At 42.1% G+C, this 7,032-nt stretch overlaps 1 pseudogene; it reads left to right on the forward strand.

The window, feature by feature from the left end:
- The first annotated feature begins 1,191 nt into the window (after positions 1-1,191).
- On the forward strand, positions 1,192-5,783 carry LOC104943885 (cytochrome P450 2G1-like; annotated as a pseudogene).
- The last annotated feature ends 1,249 nt before the right edge of the window (positions 5,784-7,032 follow it).

Raw genomic sequence — 7,032 nt, forward strand, 5'->3', positions numbered from 1 at the left:
CCCCACTACACCACTGGTGAATACACATAGGCCTACTATACAGAGATGCTGTATATGAAAACCAACGTGAGTTTGGAAAATTGCACAATGTAAATCTATTTAAACAACAGACTTCCTCAACAATGGAATTATGATCAGAAATGGCCATGTCATGGGACCTTTAAGAAGTGAAAAAAACAAATGTCTTACCTATTTGTATAGTGCTGTATTTACCTGAGCAACAGCAATTGTGGCTGGTCCCACCACTTTCGTTCCTTAGCCAAAAAGGGCGATTATTGAGTGTGAGAAGTGTCCAGCGTTCCACACTTAACTTTGTGACCATTTGGGTGCACCATCCAAGTATTCATGCTGCACTGCAATTTGCCATATTGGGACGCACATATGCCCTTAAAACAACAAATGGAAGAATGGAAGTTAGCTAACAGGCTAATGCAAGACTTTGACAACACCTTAATGGCATAAAGAAACTCAGAAGTACATCTTTTGTGTCTCACTAGGAAGAAATTCTAAATGACTGTAGCTTGTTTTTTATTTATTTGCAGCTCTTTTACTCTAAATCTGACAAATAGCCCAACAGTATGTACTCAAAGGCTGAAGTGTAGTGCGCTCTCAGCAGTGGTTGAATATTACAGTGTTTGTGCTCACCAAACTCACAAACACAGCTGGATATACAATGGAGATATCAGGTTATTATGGCTAACACGCACCTAATTTAACTTATCTTTGCTTACCTTTAGTTGTGGTTGGCAGAGGCCGGAAACGTCAAATAACTGCAATGTAGGGGGCTTATAGCAAATTGATTAAATGTTATTGTCATGAATATTGCTTAAAGGTGCTCTAGGTCCTAGGACACTGGCCCATTAGGTGTTGATGAGCGAATACACATAGAAAAGATTGATGTTTGTTCTGTGTGCGGTTCCATCTCGTAAAGAGATCTATTGCTCTTCTTAATCAAACACACGTGCCTGGATTGTGAGATGTACTAACTCTGGTTAAAGTTGAGATCTGAATACATTTAATTAAAACATAATAATAATTATGTTTATATATTTTTTTCAAATAACCTTTACAGCCGGTGGGCCTCGGCAGCCGCTGCGCAGTGTCCCTGTGGCCCCCCCTCATCGTGCGTCAGATTGTCTTCGCCATGGCAACAGCAGCGATGCCCGGGCGGTGCGGGCCGTGTGCCTAATGATGGGGGGGGCGGCAGCCTCCTCTGCTCTGGGCTACCTCAACTCCTGCTCCTCTTCCTCCCCGCTGGCTGGCAGAGCCTCAGAGATAGCCCACGTCACCGGGGGCTTCTCGGAGCCCCCTGCGGGGGGGTCCTTCCACGCCTGCGGCCAGGACGTGGACTCCCCCCACTTCAACAGCTTCGACTTTGAAGGAGACTCCGACTTTGATGCATTCGATTGTGGAGGATTTGCTTTTTAGTTCTGATTACATAGCAGCTGTTTGACAAACTCCTTGTGTTGGTATTCTTTCATGATAAAAGGTCATAGTTATAAAGTCATCAATAGTCTGTCATCTACTTTATAAATGAATGAAGGTGTTTTTCCTGGCTTTGTGCCCATGCTCCTCAGGTGAATCATTCATGATCTTGACTCTTGTGAACACTGCCTGTGTGTTGTATCAGTCTTTCCATGCCACAGGACGGCCTGAGGTTAACTGAGATGGCAGTGTAATGAGCCACACAGACGTTTAAGGGCCTCTGTTCAGATAGAATCTACTTTGAGTGAAAGGCACTGGTAGGGCGCCGGTGAGAGCCTCGTCCCAGCGTTTCATCAAAAAGGACTTTCTTTATTGCTTCTATGAAAACGATATCCTGACAACACATCACTGCGATTGTATGACAGACCAATATTGCCACTTGGTTTGTGCTACTATATCATTTTATGACCATTGGATCCAACTGGAAGATGCTTGCTCTCACACTTTGCTTCACCAGTCAATCTGACAGCCAGAAAAGTGTGGGGAATAATTTGCATATGACGAAAAACACCGACAGCAACTTCCAGTGTCCGTCCAGCCAATCCACTCCAACATATCGATCTTTTCTGACTGTGAAATGATAGAAAAACAAGCTTCTCCTACAGGTTCAGCAGTCACGTAATTATCCCCTTGGTGAAAAGTTAAAAAGTTATCAACTTCAAGTGTTTGGAGCAGCCGCATAACACACAAAATGTGACGTCACATATGACAGCTTGTTCTCACATCAAACCGGAAATAATAAAAAAAAGACACTAACGCTCAGAAAAAGGCGCTATTTGGACACAGGCCCTAAGAGGACATGAAAGTCTATTAACAGTTGTGTTTTCCCACAATTCGTAGTTCATTGTATACATTTTAAAATGTGGCCTATGTGAATATGTTGTCATCTTCCTTTTGCCCTGCTCTCAGGAGTCCCTATGTGATCGTTGATCTCACATGAAATGCAGTGCAGAGGTGAACTCCAAATAAATCCTGCTGTCACCATGACTGTGCGTCTTTCTCTCTACATCCATCTGCTGTTTGCTAGCTGGTGTGCAGCAGCAGGAGGGAGGGATATGCAGAGCCTGAACCACTCTGTGTGCCCTTCTGAGATTTTGTAGCACAGCAAAAAATAATCCTTTGGGTTTATAGATCATGTGCTGGATATGGATTTGGGTTTGTGTGCTCTCAGTTTGGAAATCATGTGCTGAGATTCACACACCGCTGAGGAACAGCTGCACATGTTTTCTTGCTGTCTTCCTTTGTCACATGCAAGAATGACTCAGCTGATTGTGATCAGTTGAAGAGAAATGGTTATTTTCATACAGATATTAAAAATCAATCTTTACCAACCTGGAGAACATTTTCCCTTCCTATAAGTAAATTCAGCTTGGAAGTCATTTTTCATCATTGTTGAAAGTACATTTGATCAACATTACTTATGTGTATTATCATATTATAAATGTTATGTAATACCTCAAAGCCCTGTTGCTCAATATTGCCATGCTTGACAACTAGGCCAAACAGTCACGCTGAGGCTCCGCCCCTCACAGACAAGTTAAGCGGGTTACTCAGATACATAAACATACAAATGTATTAAAGAATAACAGCAGTACAGATTCAGGTAAAGCGTGTGGGTGTTGTTGCTCCTTAATGTTTTGAAGGGTAAAAATATATTTTTAAGTGTTTTTTTAAATAGAAAGTTTGATTGTGCCCAAGTATTTTACCAAAGCAGTCCACCTCTTCCAAAATGCCATGCTCCTATACAAAAAACAATTCACATAAAAGGTTTAAACTCTTGATAATCATTTATTATGTTTTGTTCTCTGTACTGGACAGGGCTTATTTTTTGTAATCTCTTGATAAAATTACACTTTGAGAGTTCATATAACATATGTATTTCTCCACATTGGACAACATACTGTCTAGCAGCAGATCCAATGTTGCACACTGATAACACGAAGAGATTATGGGATATATGCAGCGGGGTGAAGGACTGATCTAAGAGATGATTAAACACATTGGTACAGTCCATGTAGTTCAGCTGTCCTAAATCCACATATTTCACACAGATTTGATGTGAAATAACCAATCCCAATCAAACCCGAAACAGAATCAAGCTCAAACTGAATCTACGTTCTTACGACTGGAGCTGAGAGGAGCAACCAATCCAACGGTTGGGTTATTCATCAAATCAGTACTGGATATGTATTTTGTAATTTCTGCTTTATCTTATTTGTATGCATGCTTCTTAATTATAATTAAGCTATCTTTGGCTATTTTTATTTGCTGTAACAATGTACATTTCCCCTCTGTGGAAGAATAAAGGTATTCTGATTCTGATATACAAAAAGCTATTTGTCTGCCAGCAAATCAAAGAAGAGTGTGTGAGCTTTGTCTTTTTGCTCGGCGCATTCATCCCTCTCTCTCATCCATTAATCCTTATCTCCTTCTGATGGCATGTGCAATAAACATTAGAATATGTTACATAACCATTCATCATGCTGACACTACAGAATGCAATGTTAAATTGCATTTTAGTTGAGCATGGGTGTTGAGTAGTTATTGAATATGGCAATAAGCCACCAGGCATAATTTTACATATTCGTTGGAAATATTGTTGTGCAAGGCAAGGCAAGGCAAGTTTATTTATATAGCACCTTTCAACACAAGGCACCTTTCAACACAAGGCAATTCAAAGGTGCAGACCTATTTCTAATGATAAAGTATCGATCTTATCGAACACACATACTCAACAAAAATGTCTTAAGAAAATTAAATATCCAGCTCATGCCTATTGTTCTAGGTTTACACACAGAAAGATATTATTTTGTTTATTACTGTCAATGTCTTCAACATCAACGTGGAAAATATTTAAAGTTCATTAGTGTTGTTGTCCTTTTCCTTGTCCATTGTTCAATTCAGATGATGTTGTCAGCCTGGCTTCACACTGGCTTTCAGTTAATGAAAATCAATAACCATGCCAAGGTGTACAAAGGTATAGTACAGGGTGTCACATGACACTGACATTGACCTGTGCCCTAATGCAGTGCTACTACCAACCCGCTTTAAAAAATAAACACCCATTTAAATATAAACTCCAATGAAAGGATTAAAGCATAAGAGAGATCTGTTGAGCAGCAGAGATTCAAGAGGACGAAGTGTTAAGAGTATTATGAACTTTTCAACAAATGGGGCGAAGCCTGCGAGCTAGTTCAGGCAGTCAACTCGAGCACTTATGCTGCATTCATACATAATGCCCCTTGCCACTCTACAACCAACCAAACAGAGTCTCCTTAATATGCCGCTCTTTATTTAACCTGCCAGATCTCTCTCTATGCTTTGCTTGCTGCTGCTATTGCTGCAGCGACTTCCACGGCGCTGCTGCTTGCCTGCCCCACCACCACCCCAGCTTCCACCTGTGGCTCAGGGGTTAGTTATTTAATCATCACTCATCGTGCTATGTATATCTGTGGAGTGATGAGGCCCGAGCCTAGACGCCAAACTCAACTATTTGCTGCTTCTAATAAACATGTTAAAGAAACACGTGAGTTGTCTGACTGAACAGTGATCTTGGCAGGGCTGATCGTAGCCCTGTTGTGGCTGTTTAATGTCAAAAACAGAAGAAAGTATCGTCTGCCTCCAGGACCCTATGCGCTTCTTCTAGCAGGAAACCTGCCACAGCTTGACAAAAATGCACCTTTTAAAAGCTTTCTCAAGGTAAGACAACATTGTGAAATCTGAGAATAATGAGAGACGACGTCTCTGCATAACCTCAAACAGATTGTTTTGATCACAAGGAAACACTTGCACTAAAAAAGTATTAATTCATTTGCAGCTTTTAATTACCCTAATGTGTTTTTCTAGTTCAGTGAAACCTACGGTCCTGTGATGACAGTGTACCTGGGCTGGCAGCGGACGGTTGTTCTGGTAGGATACGATGCAGAGAAGGAGGCTCTGGTGGACCATGCAGATGACTTCACTGGCCGAGGTCCACTGCCGTTTCTGATGAAAGCGACCAATGGTTATGGTAACACAAATCACTTCAAATAATGTTTCTTTGTCAAGGGACAAGTGATTTCCTAATGGTTTTAGGTCTGCATGTCTCTGTATTTACATGTATCTATAAGACCTCAGATCGTCACAAAACAACTATTTCCTTTTGTCAGGTTTGGGGATCAGTAACGGGGAACGCTGGCGCCAACTTCAGTGTTTCACACTGACAACCTTAAGAGACTTTGGGATGGGACGCAAAGGCATGGAACAGTGGATTCAAGAGGAGAGCCAACATTTGAGGGACCGCGTAAATATGTTCAAAGGTTCGTTTTCAGCTGTAGTGGGAGACTGTGGAAACATTGTTCAGTTGTTTGGATATATGCATCTCTCTTGCTTGAGCTGCACTCTTTAAGCCTTATCTCTTTTTGATGGCAGTTGGTGAACATTAACATGAAACAACAACATAACAGGCTAAAATAGTGAACCTTCAGTTTGGTTTGGTGCAGGGGCGGACTGGCCATTGGGAATACCGGGAGTTGGGCCGGTGCTGTGTGTGGGCCGGAGGCCCAAAAAAAATCATCTGCCTGAATCCTACCGGCCCACATTTGTAAGTGTTCCGGCCACTCCCTTTTTAGTTTTTTTGTTTACCTAAATCCTACTGGCCCACATTTGTAAGTGTTCTGGGCTGGGCCGTTTTGATAGGCTACCTTTTGTTCTATCAATCAGTTTCAATTTCACACATCAGGCCCGTAGCAGCTGTCACTGCGCAGTGAACGATCAGGAGTGAGTGACTGAGAGACCTAGCTGGCAGTTGCTTACAGATGGATAAACAAGCGCCAAAGCGTAAAGGCGTTTTTGTATAGTTTGTGTAGACAGTATACAGTATTGTAGCGAGCCCTGGATTAAGAGGGAGGGGCTTGCATAGGGGAGGGGGGACGGGACGGGGTTGGCAGGGAAACGGGGTTCAGGGGGAGTGGCTGTACGGCTGTACCCGTAGGATAGAAAAGGGGGAAGGGACGTCTGACTCAGAGGTCGCGCGGCTGTGGAGAAGAACGTGTTGCCCACATTCTGTTACTGAGTTTAGGCTAGTTAGCTAGCAGGTTTATTGTTTTGGGTGCAGTCACTTTTGCCTCCACTTGCTGTTCAAATAAATGTTGAAAGAAAAAGTAAATCTGTTTACAGTTAATAATAATAATAATAATAACTTTTATTTATATAGCGCTTTTCAATAACCCAAAGTCGCTTACAAAAACAATTAAAAGTACAGAAAGGGGGTGAACAGGCAGAAGACAACATATTGGACAAGAAAATTGAACATGAACATTACATGAACAGGCAAAGGACAACACAGGGGGGGAGCAAGCATAGGACAACGAGCAAAAGACAACATAATGGAAAAGAGGAAAGAAAAAGTTGATGAATGTATGAATAAGAGATGCAGCGTGGGGTGAATAAGAGATACAGCGTGGGGTGTGAGTGAAGTCAGTGGTGGGGGTAGGTAGTTGAAGGCTTGGGAGAAGAGGTATGTTTCAGCTGGGTTTGAAGGTAGACAGTGTGGGAGAGTGGCGGACA

This window comes from Notothenia coriiceps, unplaced genomic scaffold (assembly GCF_000735185.1).
Source record: "Notothenia coriiceps isolate Sejong01 unplaced genomic scaffold, NC01 NC01_scaffold00007057, whole genome shotgun sequence".
NCBI classification, from domain to species: Eukaryota; Metazoa; Chordata; class Actinopteri; order Perciformes; family Nototheniidae; genus Notothenia; species Notothenia coriiceps.